The sequence below is a fragment of the Poecilia reticulata genome, linkage group LG13 (assembly GCF_000633615.1).
Source record: "Poecilia reticulata strain Guanapo linkage group LG13, Guppy_female_1.0+MT, whole genome shotgun sequence".
Taxonomy (NCBI): Eukaryota; Metazoa; Chordata; class Actinopteri; order Cyprinodontiformes; family Poeciliidae; genus Poecilia; species Poecilia reticulata.
The window spans coordinates 3,699,362-3,717,190 of NC_024343.1; the positions used below are offsets into that span (position 1 = coordinate 3,699,362).

General features: G+C 37.1%; 1 protein-coding gene across 13 annotated transcripts in view; it reads right to left on the minus strand.

Moving 5' to 3' along the window:
• Positions 1 to 17,829, minus strand: part of ncam1b (neural cell adhesion molecule 1b) — a 117,119-nt gene that overhangs the window by 64,219 nt on the left and 35,071 nt on the right. The window lies entirely within an intron of this gene.

Sequence of the window (17,829 nt, forward strand, 5' to 3'; positions counted from 1 at the left end):
ATATATTTAAATGTAACTCTGATAACTTTTAATAAAATTATCAGCCACTAAAAAATCCTAAATCCCCGTGTGGCCTTGGAAGGGCTGCATCTCCTCGAAGATATGTAAACACAACGCTCTTCCCTCCTCACCCCCTCCTGTGTCCATGGAGTTGCGAAGCTGAACGCTCCTAAGGACATTCCTAGATAAACAACATCTTTATCGGACTCTGCCAGGACGCTCAGTAACGTTCCTTCGTGGCCCTTTGACGTCACCGCCTTCACTCGTGTCTTTGCTTTGCCCCTTTGTTTTGTCTGAATGTTGCCACCTGCCCTACGGTGTCCATTCCTCTTTTTTGTTTTAGAAACAGTGGAGTACTCCCTATTTAACCCAGAAAATGATTATTTTAGTTTATTAGTAATATCAGAAATTGTGGAGTACGCACTATTTAGATCAATATTATACAGCCCAGAAATGGAATCAGAATTAGAATTAGAATAACTATGAACTTGGAATCCAGAAATACTTAACAGAAACAGTCACTGCTTAGTTTATATTACTTTTAACCCAGAAAAGGATTTAGAACAAACTTCGAATTGTGGAGTACTCACTTTAAACCCAGAAAAGGAATTAGATTAGTCATTCTTTAGCTTATTTTATTAGAAACTGTAGAGTACTCACTATTTAGAAATGGTATTAGATACTTAGCAACCCTGAGCAGGAGCACTTAGTTTATGTACTTTAGAACAACATTAGATTAGTTTTCTTTCCTCTTTTTTTCTTTCCTTTGGTTTATTTTGTTTGCATTTCCTTTTAACTCCTGTAAAGCACTTTGAATTGCCTTGTTGCTGAAAATGTGCTATATAAATGAAATTACCTTACCTTACCTAAATATTAGGGGTGTAGTGATACAATAATTTCACAATACAATGCGATATACGATATTCTGGTCACGATACAATATGTATCACAATATTTGTTGAATGATACAATTCGATATGATTCAGTGCATTTTTACGATTTTCTGAAAGATTTTAGAAGGACAGTGATTTTAGTGACATTTTGTGTTCCATAGACTTGAATTTAGTTAACTGAAAACTGATTAAAAGCACCAACTAACACAATACCTGACTGTGATTGGACAGTAACAGTCTGCACTGGACAAAATTATTCAAAAATGCAGTGAGAGAATTGGTTTCTGTCTTTTAATTCATGTGGATTTGACATAAAACTCAAAAGTTTAAACAGTAATCCAGGAGCAGAGTGGGGAGATTATCGGCCTCTGTAAACTCTCAATATGCAAATGATTGCACTTATGTTTTTTTCTTTTAGACACTGGCTGCATTTTGGAGTAAAAATGCAGCCACAAATTCAGTCTTTTGGACTATGGGGAAAAAGGCTTTTCTACCTTGGCTCCCGGAGTTAGCTGTGGCTGTAAGCTGCTTTCTTCTAACTGCTAAAGTAGTGGCTCCGCCTCACCCCRTAGTGATCRACTCCCTGCAGCTACGCAGCGCCGCTATYCCCCTGCTTGGATCTCTGAGTAGCTGCCTCTCAGACCCCCAGGATCTCATAGTTCTCTCAGTCTCTGATATTCTTTGTCTGTTGCTAATAAAAAATATCGATCAGCCATTGTTATCATGAAAATCCTCACTGCGCTGCGGATTCCGGCTGGGGTTTTTTCCTCTTCGTCTTCCTGCTCAAAACACAGCGCCGCTGCGCGCCCGCTCCGGATGTTATCAACCCATGTTCATTCTTCAGGTAATTCTTTATATACAGAACAGAAACCGCCAGGCTAAAAACTAATTATGAAGTGAATGCTACCAGTCAAAATTTGCATTAATTTCGCGATCTCACTGCTTTTACAGCTGCTCCGTTCGCGCCGCTACTCCTTTCCGCTTCTCGATTCCGCTTCTCTTTCACGTTTATTTGCGCAACAAAATACACCCCATCTCATTTATTGAAGATTTTACATTTCCAAAAACACAGGAATCTAATGTTTCGTTTAGTTTTGTATGTTTGGAAGCTCATTCCCTCTCACATAATCGGAAAAGCCGAGGAATGGCGGCGCTTTTGACATTTCTCTGACATTCGAAAAATATGGTTTACTAATTTTAGCATAACTCCAGTTATACTAACACAATATATTAACACAATTTAAAAACTGGCGTGTAGTTTATAATGTGCACTTTAGCTCAAGTTGAAAGTGAGACTGAGGGAGGCGGAGTCTTGCTGCAACGCAGTAACAAACTAGACGTTAAAAAGAGCTATAAGGCTATGGACCCCCATGGTTGAACGGATCGATACTCGCGGATGAAAAATCGATACTTTCCGAGGGTGGAAAATATCGATATATATCGCCGAATCGATTTATTTATACAGCCCTACTAAATAGTGTTTGTTTGTTTTTTAACTCTAAAGAAAACAAAAAAAGTCTTTTATACAAAACAGAGTTCTTGTACTGTTCAAAATCATAGTTTCCTTGTGGTATCAACATGTACTGCCTGTATGTAGAAGTGGTTGCATATCCAAGACTACATTCATACTTAATTTTTCATTTTTTATTTTTTGTTCTTATTTCTTGTATACTGAAAGAGCAGTGAGAATAACAAATCTGTGGAAAGCAAAACCCGTGCACATCAATAACTGTACCAATTTTGGCTCCTTGCAGACCTGCTACCAAAACATGACTAACAATCCCTCCCTCTCCACTGCCAGCAGCCCTGTCCTTTCAAGAAAAATAACATCAAGTTATCACCACAATTAATCAGTTCCACACACACAGAAGGAACCGTTGCAGCTGGAGAAGAAAAACAGCTCTGTCACTATGTGTCAAGAGGAAAGAAATGTTTAGTTACTTTAATAAATGATGTCCACTTGCAACATGAGAAACTGTAAATTATTTCTAAAAAGGATGTGTGCCACAATGCCACAATTCACAAAGAAATACAGTATAAATAGTAATCTACAGTTAACAACAATTAAAAATGAATACATAAAATATACATCTAATTAACCACATTTAGAATTTACAAAAACAATAATTTTTCAAAGCTGAACTTTGGTTCTGGTGAGGATTAACCAATCAGACGTTAGTGTCTGTCTGACAAAACCCAGAGAAAGTCTAAAGCAAAAATTTCTCTGTTTTGTGTCGTTTTATAAAGTGCATTATTTCTTATAATTTTCTTGTATATTTTTAAGTGATGTGTGATTTTCATTTTCATTTTTAGGCTGGCTTTGACAACTGTCAATGATAAAAATTTGCTAACTTTAGCTGTTAGTCTGTCGCTGAATAATGTGCACTGTCCCTTGACAAATAAAACATTTAATCAGTTAATTAATTTGATTATGGGCTGTAGCAGAAGGACCATTAACTGAATAAGAGTAATGAAATAAATATATTTCATTTGAAACTATAATCACTACACTCATTTTATTTGTGGGGTTTTTTTTGTATTTGTTGTAGATGCACACTTTTACAAATTTCCAGATTTATTCAAACTGTGATTGATCCATGTATTTATTACAGCTCAGCTGTACTGCTTATAGTGAAATGCAAGTCTCCCCCTCCACCACCTGTTTCTAGGCACTGCTGTCAGCAGGCAACAAATAAGCTATGAAACATTTTCCTTTACAAAGAGAAAAAAAAATATGAGGCTGTTTGGAAACGTATCCGGTCTGGAAAAAGGGAAAGTCGGGCTGTAGAAATTAAAATTCACATTAGTTCCATTACGGCAGCTCTGTTTTAAAACTACAGCTGGTAAATTATGAGCAATATGTCTGTGGGCTGATTACTGTTACACACAGGATGACTAATTAGATCAAATCAACTTGTTTGATTCGTTTTGGCAGTAAGGAGAAGAAAGATTTAAAAAAGTTTAATATTTTTCACAATTCTCACAAGAAAAATACTATGTTAATTGGTACAATATATATTTCCCTGGATACATAGGTATGTTTTTTTCAGGAAAAACAAAATAATACATTTTCTAGACAAAGACAATATACATGTGAAAATCAATTATTGATTTTCAATTATTGATTTTCTGTTTAAAATAAAAGCAGTATAAATTTTTTGTCTAAAAATTATGTGTAAATATCACATTGCAAAATTTTACTCAAGTGACAGTTTCAAGTTGGCCTTACTATGCAAAGTAAAGGCAAAAAGACACATAAAGTTATGACTTATCAATGAAAAAAAGAACACGGAGCAAGTAAAGAAAATGGGATTTTTTTTCTAAGTCTAAGTGTTTTTAATAAAGTAACATGAATTCCCTCTAGCATGTCAAAAGAAGATGGCTCCGTCTGAATAACTAAGGCAATGAAAGATAAAGGATAATTGGCATACACTTTTTAATTTTCCTGCACAATTTAACAGCTGGTGCACAGCTCCGGCAGATTTCATTTGAGTCAGATTTAAAGCAGTTTTTCTTTATTTTCAATCAACTTTACTTGATAGTAAATTATATAAAAACATGGTCTAAGAAGTAACAGAAAAAAGTAAAAGACAAAAAACTAAATTTTGTGAGTGGAATCCTAAAGATGGCTACCTAAAACATATAACTTATATTGAGAACGTTATCAATTATTGTTACAAACAGAGGTCTAAATATGGCTTGGCTGCAAGTACTGAAAATTTTATTTCATTCATTGATGAATTCATACTTAATTTAATCCAAGCAGTCCCTTAGCTAGTCAAGCTGAATTAACTGCAAAAAAGATAAAACTAAACAAAAGAAAGAGTTGTTCCACTTCCAATTACCTGTGTAAGAAAAAGACTTATACTATAGAATAATCACTTTACCTTACAATTCCTTTTTAGTAAAAAAAAAAAAAAAAAAAAAACGAGTTCCAAGGTAACAATGTATTTTTGATTAAATACTCAATCTTCCCAAGTTTTTATTTTAATTTTAAATTGAGCCAGAATGAAGTATTTTCCAGCATGCTTAAATGTTCAAAGAGAGAGAATATAAAACCAACACATCAATCTGCTTGAAGAAAACACCAACAGATTTATGTTAATGAAATGGAAAAAAAATATTTAGCATTAAGTGGGTAGAGAAAATGAAAGTGTTTGACAAAATGGAAACTCCACCATTCAGGTGAAATGTTGCTGATTATAGATTTAAAGCACAGAGATTTATTTCTCCTTCTCCTTCATATTCTTTGCTGACTTTACGAAAAAACAAACAAAAAAAAAACAGTTGTGATCCAAAACTCTTATTTTGTGACTGTTATTTCCTTTGACAAAGTACAAACAATACAAAGCACCACCATTATGCGGACATTGACTAAATATTCAATAATTATTATGTCTAATCAATCCTTTTGATTCCTTCAGTACAGATCTGTCTTGAGAAATCCTATCTACACTCAATACATTTTCTTCCCTAATGACACTGAATGCATCATAAACTCAATGAAACATGCTACTGTGTCATCTCCCTGAGGGAAATGTCTTGTGTTGATTTTATTTAGTTCCAATTGTATTCCTTAGAGAAAAACATGCTGTGTGTATAATAGGAGGCATAACAAAGAAAGCAACGAGCTGATTAGCCATGCGCTATTTACCAACTACAAAATAATTCCATAGATGACAATAAACAGCAATCAAGAACTCTTTCTCTGTGTTTTGATAGAAATGCAGAACTTATACAATTAAGCAGAACACAGATGTTTAGAGTACTACTGTCAAATCAAAACCTAATTTGATATTTTTTGTTGTTATTGTTGCACATGAGTTAGCCTACCTTTGGGCATTGCTACATGACCAAGTATTTTATGACCAGTCTGTTGTCATTCCCTTTCACTTCTACTTTATTTTAATTCTGTTGACCACTAAAAGCATAGCAGTGGGGTAATTCCACAATCAGACTTCATGCACAGGTGGTATTCTGACATTACCGTGCTTGGATTTAATAACCTCCAGGGGGCAACCCATTTTTTTTCATACCTAGGTGCTTGACGTTTTCACACCTGTGGCCCTCTAAGTGGCTCTATCCATCTTTCCATCCATCCATCTCTCCCCACACACAAACTTAGGGAAATAAAAGTACAGTAATTGTTGCTTGGTTGATTTATTTATTTGTTGCACCTAGGCTTTTTGAAAATAAATAATATGACTCTGGATCCTTTTTATTTCCCCTCAGATGGCACAACGTCTGTAAGAAAAATGAATTCGTGTGTAAGTGATAGAGGGGAGTATGTGGGTTGCGACCATGAAAAACTTGCCAAATTCCCCATTGCCGAGGGCAAACAGCTTATTCTACTACTGACTCATGTTTTGTGTCGTTAATTGGATTGGATGCTTGACGTTTAGAAAACAAGAAACACTGATCATTTAAAAATGTATTAATTTAATACACAAGGAACTCTGTTTTGCATGAGACAACCACACACAAACAACAACGGCCTGGCCTACCTACTCATACTGATCCCCATTTTGGTCACACACCGCCGTAATATGGCTTTCACAATCTTCAACTAGACATTCTCACAAGTCAGCCAAAGTGGGTGTGTTGGTTAGTCTGGCCAAGCTGATCCCAAATGTGCTTAATGTGGGTTAGAGGTCAGGACTGCAGACAGGCCATTTCATTTCCTCCGCTCCAAAATTGTGGAGGTAGTCTCCGACAAACCCGGCTCTGCGGGGGCGACGGTTGTCATCTTGGAGGAGAGAGTTGTGGCATCTAATTAAAGGGATTTCAAAAATGTAGGGAATGTTATGAGGGGGAAATTTCAGCAATTACGGTTAACTGACCCAAGCCCGACTGCGGCATACAAACGACCAAACTGATCAAATAAAATAAAAATAAAAAAATGTGACAATCAAAATCTTTAGAAGCTCTTATTTTATGAGTCAACTGAAACGATTTGAATTCCTGTCGTAAATTCAGACAGCAGTAAGGAAGGCTCTAAAATCCCCACTCCGCTCCAAAACCAGCAATGCAAAGCCGTCGTTACACTGCAGATGAGCTGACAGAGGGACGAGAGTTCCACAGGGGCTTTCCGACAACTGAACCCTATATCGTTTTCCCACTCAATCACTAAATGTTTTTTTCTCTTTATTAAGCTGAGTGCTTTAAAAAAAAAAAAACAGCATCACACCTGCACAGTCTGAGAGTCTATCAAATTAAATCACTGTTAGCCAACCACTAATTGGCTCTCTAATTGAAGGTAGAGTCGAGCTTCCTCTTCACTAAGACCTACGAAGGTTTTATAATTGCTCTCCAACCAACAGCTCACTTTTCACATATTAAAGAGAACTGTAGCTCCTGCAGCTCAATGCCTGCAAGAGACCAGAGACTCTCTCAAATCAGGGGTGGGGGGCGGCCAAATTACAAGAAGCAATTGTGAGGTCTGGAAATTTAATCCGCATGTGAACTTCTGGTAGCCGATCTGTTTGAAACCCAACACGTAGACTGTAGAATGCAAACCGCTCAGCCACAACATTACAACTTCTGCCAACTAAGAGCTCTGGGTAAAAAAAGAGGAGTAGCTTTTGTTATCTTGTAATGAAATACTTTGCAGGAGAACCCTTGATTTTGGAATTGATATGCCAAACTGATCATTTTAAATACACCAGATCCTCCAACAACATTTTGTATTTAACCAGACTGCAAAAACCTCAGAGTACCTGCTCAAAAATTCAATAAACCCACTGGCCTAGTTCCAAAACAGGAATGGAGGAAGAAAAATTTTAATTTTCTGTTTCAAAATAAATGTTGCAAATGCATTAATAAATAACAATACCAACAACGAATATAGGAAGTTGACACACCCATGTAACGCAGTGAATAGAAATGTCAGAATTAGTCCACCTTTAATGTGAACAAGCATCTAAATGAATAACAAACTTTTTGGGAACAAAAAAAGAAAAGAAAATACAATAATATAGTTGCAGAAGTTGGCACGCTCTTAAACTAGCACTTTATTTGACTCTCAGATTATGATTTTCTTAAAGCACTAACTTTTCTGAGGAGTTTATTTGCATGGCAAATGTTGACTTGGTCATTTTTTGTCCGTTCTGCAAAAACTCTTCAAATCTATCAGGCTGTGAGGACATCTCCTGTGCACTAAAGGAAGAAGACTCAAGGTTAGGTGTGATTAAAATCAGTGAAGCACAAAGTGCTGGAAGAAGCTGAAAAGATCAAATGTATTTTGTGCAAACTGAGACGCATCTTGCTCTTTTTAGCTAATATTTTATCAGCGTATTTAGTTGAGCAAAATTTCTTGTTTTGTTGCAGAGTACATTTTTTGGTTTTATCAAAACAAGTCTCTTGTAAATGAGATGACGGATCTCAATGAGAAAAGCTGTACAAATAAACGCCAAAAAAAATATAAAATATCTGGAGCTCATAGTTAAAAAGAAATTGAAACTTCAAACAAACACCAGGAAATCAATTTTACTTTTTTTTTAAACAAGTTGCTTCTTCTGTTGCTTCATCCTTTTATTGGCTCAGATATGTTATGGCTCACTGTTGTGCTGACATATAAAGTTCTTTTTCGTCATTTAGCTGTCAAGCAGAGTACTGAACATTTGTGTCCAATATTAACTCGTGTTTGGAGCAGCTATTAACTCCCTTTGTCCTTAACTAAGGGTCTCAAATCATTATGCTGCCTCCACTTCACTGTATGTAAGGTCTCATTATGATGATGAGCAGTGTTGGTTTTGCAGTAAAAATGTCTTTTGTAATCACAACCAAAAAGGTCAACGCATCTTCATAAATGCTTTTGGAGACTTCAGCTATCAATGTTTGTTCCTATGTATAAGAAAAAGCTTCGATCTTGCCACCTAATCTCACAATCCAGGCATATGGCACTCTGTCGATCGAGATTTGCTTCCCAGCTACAAAGTTCAGAACCTCTTTATAATCACACAACGCTTACAAATCCACTGCGGAACAAACGTACATTGAAAAACGTAAATCGGCTGATGGACCAGTCAGCTACTAAACAGTGGAGCAATAAAACAAACCACTGTGCCCCTCTTGATTACTCTTCTGTGTAGTTGTAAGGGCACTGGAGGCTAATGTGGCTAACAATAACGATGGAGCCAGACAATTGGAGCAGAAAATGTAGGAACCCCTAGCAGTCTACGCTGCTGTTTTAGTTGGTCACTAAACTAAATATTATACAAGATAACCAGAAATATTGAATAGTCATATGGGCTCAACAAATATGTATAATTCTTCATATATCTTTACGTATTTCAACTATCAGATACCATTCAATTTTCAATTGATTGATCCCTCATAGCACTGTGGATGCTGACTACTAGTGCTGCTGCAACATGTTTAGCATTGAGATGTTATTTTAGGCTTGAATGGCTTCACTGATAGACTAACTCCTTTTTGCAAAACATACAACATATTTTGCAAAAAGTCTCCGATCAAATCGCTTTTTTGAAGCAAAATTCAACCCCTACTGGACCAAAAGTGTTGTTGTCCAACACTGTTGCTTGTAGACGACATTTTTCTTTTACATTCATACCAGAAACGAATGTTACTGGAATCTCTGTATGAAAAATAAATAAAGACGATTAGTTGTGCTAACGCATTTGAAAATCTGTAATTGATTAATTAAAATTAACGCTTTAATGTCCCTGTGCTGTTTTAAACACAATTTAATTTGCCATAGAACAATCCTTGGTGACCCGTTGGTAATAAAATGCATTATCAACAGCAAAATAACGCATTGAGACTTGAAAGATTAGCAAATATAATTGCATGACTGGAATATAGGTACACATCTATAAAGGATGTTAATACGTAGGCCTGTCACGATAACAAATTTTGCTGGACGATTAATTGTCTAAATAAATTATTGTGATAAACGATAATATTGTTTTAAGACCTTTTCATACTGAGTTAATGGAAATTACTACTAATACATGCGATTTCCTGATAGATACACCTTATTTTCAAAGGAACACGTAACACTGGAACTGATAAACTAAATAACCAAAAACGAAAATAAAATGGATTCTCTGTCTCCATTAACAAAAAACGTGCTTGAATAAAAACTAAACATAAAGCCAAAGTGGAAATAAATACTGCATTCAACCAAAAGAGTGCAGATTATGAATACTATATTGCCCTTCAGTAATCACTAGATTTAAATAGAGTAAAAGGGCAACTCCGACTACCTAATGCGCAGTAGTTCACACTACACCATTTTTTTCCCCTATTTCCCCCTTATGACAATCTTAGATCGTTGGCCGATCGTCCTGTAGTGTGTGGTGTGTTACGGTAGATCGTCGTGGCCGCTCCGATCTAAATCAGGGGTTTTCCCCGTCTGGGAGCTTAACGCTAAATGTGACAGGTAGCCAATCAGAAAGCACGGATTCTTCTCCGTGCTTTCTGAGGGGAAATTAAGGAGGGGAATCCCAAACAGCTGACACGGCGCAACCCAAAGTCCAGCGGACATTGGAGATGATATGTGGCATCATTAAGGTTTATTCAACATTGCGTGCAAAGAATATAGAAATGACAAGGGGAGGAGTTGGAGCCAAATTGCTACCTCAGTTGATAAACCCGGTGAGTTTTCAGCTGTTCTTCGTTAACATGACATAAATAGGTTATAATGATTTTCATTCAGTCAGGACTTTACGCTGACTCTAGCCACATGCATCACAGGTAGATTCTAGTAAAGCATTGATTAATGCCKGATTTTAAAATTAGTTAACTGGACTTGTAGCCATTATTTTGTGCCCATGTGGCTGGACACCACATGGCACGACGAACCCGATCGAACGTTATACCTAGAATTTCTGTCGGCTAATGTGTGGTCTCTGAGGTTTTGAAAAATGGCGACAACTCGTGTAATGTGCGCTGCACATTAGACTAAGGAAATGAGTTAGGGAGGGTCAGTGGAGAGCACCGGAGCTGAGCTTATTTTCATTCAGTGTCATCAACAGAAAGAAAAAAAGGCCGGAAGAGACGATAAAGACGATAATTAAAATGAGGTCGATAGGTTTAATTTGTCCGATTAATTGATTTATCGTTTATCGCGATAGGCCTATTAATACGTAGACTAAGTGTTATCTAGTCTGTTTAACAAAGCCTGGACGTGACACTAATAAACTGTTGTCGGAAATGGTATTACGCATTAAGTATTTTTCATGTTCCTGGAAATGAGTTAGAACGTTTTGCATTGTTCAATCATTATGGATTATAGGTCATATTAAAAATGTGTTAAAAAGTTTTGACATTAACCTAAATTTTTATGCCACAATAACTTGGCATTGTAACCGGTTGTGTGAAAACCTCTATCCACTAGGTATGTATATTTGTTATTACAGTGGAAAAATTTTCAAGATTACTTCTCTGTCTAGAGAATTCCAATCAAGTTTTTGTTTATTGTGTTTTGAGTATTTTAAGCAATGAAATGTTTTTGTACGGAAACCCAGGAAAGGACACGAAAATGAGGAAACAGGAACTGAGCCTGAAGAGCATGAGACACAATGTCCCACTAATTGGCAAACCTAACCTTGAGCTCATGAAACTTGCATGCAAAACAGAAGTAGCAAAATCAAACGCATGTTAGGCTTCCAAGTTGTTAAGGCACCTCTACAGAAGACGGGGCTGAGAGACCTGGAGAAAAATAAACAATTCAAGCGGAAAAAGGAGTGACCTAGTTCTGGAAGAACCGCAATTAAACTTGGCATTTCTTGGACAATTTTAAAAAAAATCCCTAAGAGTCCCAGATCTAAAACTAACCTGCATTGACAGGCTATAATTCAATAAATCAAATCTGCTACAAAGCAAAGGTGTCAGGAGGGAGAGTAGAGGCATTTACAGGAGTTTAGAAAAATATTTTTTTGTCTTTCACTTATTTTTAAAGGTTAAAGAGCCAAAGAAAGGGAAAAATAACAATTATTTTAAAAAAATTTTTTATCTGAATTATTGATTCAAAATCTTGCCAATTACAAGCGCAGAATATTATTGGGATCTGATGGCAGCCCAAAGACAGAGAGCTCGCAGTGCCAACCACAAATCTGAGCTGCAAATTAAAAATCCTAATTACAAGAAATAAGCTTGATAATTTAGGAGCAGAGCAACATAGTCTTCCAATTGTGCACAATACCAAGGCAAATGTGAAGAAGAAAACAGCAGGAAATCTGGATGTTTTCTTTTTCTTTCCTGCCTTCTATCAGAAAAACAAAAGGGGAGGAATTAGATCCGCCAATGTGGCTCACACGCCGGCGCTTCATTTTAGATTCACCAGTCAATGTAGCTGCGGGCAATGTCGTGTTTGGACACAGGCTTGTCATGACTTTACGAGACAGCTTGCATTGTCAATAATTCAAGTATCTGGAGGTCAACAAAAAAGCCTTTTGTTTTTCTGACTTAAAGGTTATTAAACTCAATTGTGAGGTGAATATAAATGTCACATTACACTGGATAAATGCTGTGGTTTAAAATCAAATGCATGCTTTCCTATTAATTGGCTTATGACCAACTATGACTGACTCGTTCGCCATTCTCGCTTCACTCCAGGCTTTGTTATGCATTTCCCCCTTTTAGAGACTGTAGTTGTTCTTTTTTTAGCATAGCCATAAGGCGTTGTACTACAGTGCTAAATACCAGTGCATGCACATGTGCCTGCACGTGCATGAAAGTGTTAGCATCTTCTGTGTAAACACGGTGATGGCAGGAGGATTATTTCATGAATGAGAACGGTGTATATTGATGTCGTTGGGCTTAAGCAATCACCAGATCCAGCCGCTGCACCTCAAAACAGTCTCACCTTCAACCTTCCCAGCTTAAGTTGCCCCTTTAATGCAAGTTCCAAACAAGAAGACGCTGGTATTTTAGAAGTAAAAGATAAAATATAAAGAGAAAGTATAGCATATAGTCGAGAATTTATGCAGAGCCTTGCTGTTTTATATTTTCTCTTCTGGCCTTCGCGGTTATCTCAGAACACCTCGGATGCTGCAGACTACACTTTGGGGCGTTGCAGTAAGCCTCAGCCCAAGAAGCGATTCAGCTCACTTGCCATGTGGGATTATGCTTATTATCTGTTCTGCCAGTGTGAAACACACACATAAACATTCATAGCTACTTAAAGAGTTTCAGCCTGCCATGTCGGCGGGCTTGACGTAAACCCAAGCTCGCCGATCGCCGAGGTAAAATAAGCAGATTTCTGATCTGTCCTTCACACAAACAGTAACCCCACAGAAAGTGAGAATCACTGAGTAACTAAAGATACATGACACATTTTTTTATTACATTTTTAGATAAAACACAAGCACCATGGCATAAATCACATAAAATAACCCACTGCCTGATGCTATACGTGTTCTCTGTGTGCTGCAAAAACAGCTCTGACCCACTGGGGCCCAGGAGGAGGACCTCGGAGAGTGCTCGGTGTCTCTGGCAACAGCCTCTTTGGGTCCTGTGGGTAATTGGGTGGAGCTTCTGTTGATCAGGCTTTCAGCACATCCAACAGATGCTCGATCAGATTGCAATCTGGGGGATTTGAAGGCTGACTCAGTGCCTGTAGCTCTTTGTCGTGTCATTGCAGATCTTCTTTTTCTTATCTTTTTTTTTTTTTTTGCAATGTGGTGGGCAAAGGGTTACTTTAGTTGCTGAGTGCATTAAGTGTTGTTGTTTTTGTGTTTTTTGCTTGTAGAGGCACTTGGTGTGCAACAATGATGAGGTGGGTGGTAGTTAGGATGAAACACAAGGCAAAAAAAAGCGATCCTTAAATTCAGACTTTCAATGAGTTTACTATATTTCTATTTCACTGTGTCTCAGGGAAAGTGACATATTATTGCTTTTCTCTGACAGCCTAATAATAGTCAAGCTAGGTTTCTGACACGCAGAATGTGGAAGCAGATTACGGTGCCCTGTTGAATCATTCATATGCCTTGAACTTTTTCAAATTTTGTCTTGTTACAACTTTGAAAAACAGCTCGAGCTGAGTGAAATTTAATGAAGAGCATATAAGTAGAAATGTTCAAACTTTGTCACTGACTGTCAGCTGAATTTAGCTGCAGACTTTTGAGGCCATTCAAACACTTGAATAAGCTTGGATCTCAATAATTTTATTGCAGCAGCTCATTAAAGAGTTAGGGGAATGGAGGTTAGTTGGTGGGCTTCTCTCCTGTTGGTCAACATCAAGATCCAAGTTTTAAGTTGGGAAAGTTCTTGTTTTTTGTGGTGCAATATTTGACAGATTATTTACTTTATCAAGCCCTTCATTTATGTCTACCTTTATTGCCAGAAACAAAGAGCTGTTAAAAATGGGCTGATTTGTTGCATGAGCAGTTAGTAGGGCTGTAACATTTCATCGAATGCTTACAGCAACTCGGTTTTTAAAATCCCTTGAGGCAAATTATGCATCTTGAAGCTTCATTAAATTATGTTTTAATATTTAGCGCCATGTGTTCTGGCCGGATAATTGTTTGTGTTGCGCAACGCTCTCACTCCCAAAATTGAGTTGTTGATGAATGCTAAGTGCTAGACTTTCTCCCTGAGCTGCTACCAGAGTTTGTCCATTAAACTGACTAAAAACTGGAATATTTTTTTTTTATTTTAAGTGTCTTTGTTACACTGCTGCTTTATTACTTTTATTATTAAATTTGATGTAATTTCAGAATTGTGTGTAATTCCTGTCCAGGTTGACATAAAAACGACCTGTTTTTGTTAGTTTAATTTTCTAAGCTACACAAAAGTTACAGTCAGGGATGCACAGACATGAAAATTTGGGCCAATATTTATATCTGATACAAGTATTTTATTTTATTGGATTTTTTTATTTGGTTACTCAATTAATTGTCAAAATGATTGATACATTACTCGTTTACTAAAGTAATTGTTTACAACAGCCCTAGAACAGAGTCACAGATGTAATTGTGTAAAAATTAAATGAAAAATAATTAATGTCCTCAAAGAAAGTATGTGAGGATCTATCTGTAGTTCTAGTACCATCTCTTCCTTAATAATTTTTCATGCTGCCAAAGATGTTCTACCTATAAGAAAGAGACAAGAAATTAGAGTAGCAAGTTAGATAATATATGACCTGCATGAAAAGAGTATGTCTATTAAGGTGGACGACCAGCCTAGGCATTAGCTTCTGCAATACTAATTAATGGCAGCCAATTAAATTCTAATCATTCGATAGGCATTTTTTTCCTGACTGTATATCTACATATATACAATCTACAGACTTGTGTGGTTGCACAGAAAATCCCGGCATAACTGAGGGACATGAACTGTAATTTGTCTAGACTTTCATTTGATTTATTGTTACACAGACATGCGAGGATACACAAAAAACGATTCAGTACAGAAAAGTGAGGCTTCAAAAGCGGGGACAAAAGGTCGGCTGATCAATAACAAAAACATCAAGCCGCAATTTGAATCTATCGAGGCACAGAGTTTGTAATCGATAGTCCCTTATTTTATTTTTTTAAATGATTTTGACCATTGCATGTAATATTTTCGACAGGATCATTTGTTAAATTTTTTTTTTCAAGGTTTATTTTCGCAGACACATGAATCGTTTTTCTGGTGTAGACCTGACATTCATATCAGTGATTAGATAAGACTTCATACTTTATATCGTCATTTTTGTCCTTAATGCTAATTTATTTAATTGTGTGATTTGATATGTTTGAAACTCCAGTCATTCATTTTACTATGTTCTACATATTAAATCCGACATTTTGTGCAGAAGTGGTTATTAAAGTTGAAATTAAGTTTTTCTTTTTTCATCTGCTTCCCAATCAACTGAAAAACTGTCATGGGGCAGTGACAGCTGATTACAGATTTACACTGCACTGACTCAACTGCTTATACTGACTGCTTTCAGCTGTGGTGGTTCCTGTATTACCGCCACTTCAAGCAAAATAACCTCCTTCTAATGAGAGTCCCACAAAGGAGGAGGAATTCTTTGAACCAGAAAAGGACAAACACAGATTGGATTTAGAAGGTGTAAAAAATGCAGCAAAAGCTCTCTACTAGTAGCGTAAAAATGTCTTTATTTTTGCTTCATATCACATTCATATTCTTTCAAGCTGACAGTCACATAGTGAACTGTGTTGACTAACCAACTCCAACATCTATCTTGTCAAATTAGGTTGTTCTAATTTGACAGTAGTTTGATCATTACTTTAGCATGCTAAAACATGTTCTTCCTTCTTTTACTGTGCATTTTCTTTAAAAATCTAATCTTATCTTACATCTAATCTTATCATACAAATTACTTCTCAGTCCAACATCCCTAAGAACTGTAGTAAACAACCTAATGGACGAAAATTGTTGTAGACCTGCTGAAGGCAGAGAGAGAGCTTCTTAAAGAGACACAAGCCCAATTTCTAGGCGTCAAAATGCTTTTAAGTCATATTTTCCACACTATAAGGCGCACATAAAAACCTTAAATTTTCTCAAAAACCGACAGTGCGCCTTATAATCCGGTGCGCCTTATATATGGACCAATATTGAGCCACAACAGATCTAGCAACTACGRTAAGCAGCTGCCGACTTCATTTTCCCCCGTAGAAGAAGAAGCGCGCGGTGCATGCTGGGATAGTTGTCAGAACACTGGTTTGTAATCTATTAATAAAGTTTGACTGACCTATCTACCTATCGACCGTCTAGAATCAGGTCGTCTGCAGGTCATTTAGCCCCACGTTCTCCACGAACATGCTGTGCGCGAACGGAGAAGGGTGACCACCGTTCACCCGACTGGGCCACGCCCCGGCCCAGTCGCGGAAGGCTCTCCTCGCCAACCGGAGTCGGACTGTTTTGTTGATATTCACTTTAGTGCAGCTCCCATCTATTGGATGCATAACATAACTTCAGCCTCTCCTGTAGCGTCTATTCTATGTGCCTTGTAATGCGGTGCGCCTTATAGTGCGGAAAATATGGTATAAAGCATTTTTATAACAACTGAAGGTAACATATTTACTTAATTGTGATATAAAATGGCACTTACATTTTTTTAAGTTGCTGAAGTGGTTTGTATATCTAGTTGGCAAACTTGTCACACCACAGGCATAAATCTCATTGTAATATAAATAAGTTGCCGAATATATATGGGCAGCACTTAATATTCTTGGGCAGTCCAAACTCCAATAACTTTGGGAAGCCCTGATATGTGTGCAAGTTCTTCTTTTAAAAACCACTTTGGCTCCTGCGGAAGCAGAGGCCGGCTCATAAATTCTGTGTTTTGGTCCACTGCACACAAAAGACTTCACGCGTATTCCTTTTTTGTTAACATCAATACAAAAGAAGGCACAAACCCAAAGCTTTTAATTTCATAAACACTCACCATTAAGGTCCCCACTAACAAGTTATTTTTTTATATAATAAAATACTTCTATTCTGGATTTCCAGCTTTTAAGGAAGAAGTAAATATTTGCTTGCTGCTCATGTCTCTCAACCACAGTTAAACTCAATTGTACTAGTTGCTATGGAAACATGTCCCTCCACCCCCAGCCCTCCCTCTGCTCCCCTCCCCTCTCCCCTTATTTTGACATCACTACTTTCTTTCCTCTGCTCTCTCCCAACTCTCTTATATGGCTGATTGGATGCAGCAGTACAGCCTGAGAGGAGTGCTATTTACATTGAAGAGGCTGTCAAAACATCACAAATGGTTTCAGTTGATCACAATGACTAGTAAATGGTATGATCTCCCAACTTCTGCACCAGGAAACTCCACGTATTCAGGAAAACCGTTTTGGATTGACTCCTCTAAGCAGAATCGGGATCTTATCACTCGTGATGTTGAGTAGCACTTTTTGATGCACAGTTTGTGCCTCCCTTTTTATAGCTCAAGGCGGAGGCACTGGTATCTTCCAGGCTTTAGATATCTCATCTGTACATTACTGTTGTGTTTTTTTTTTTG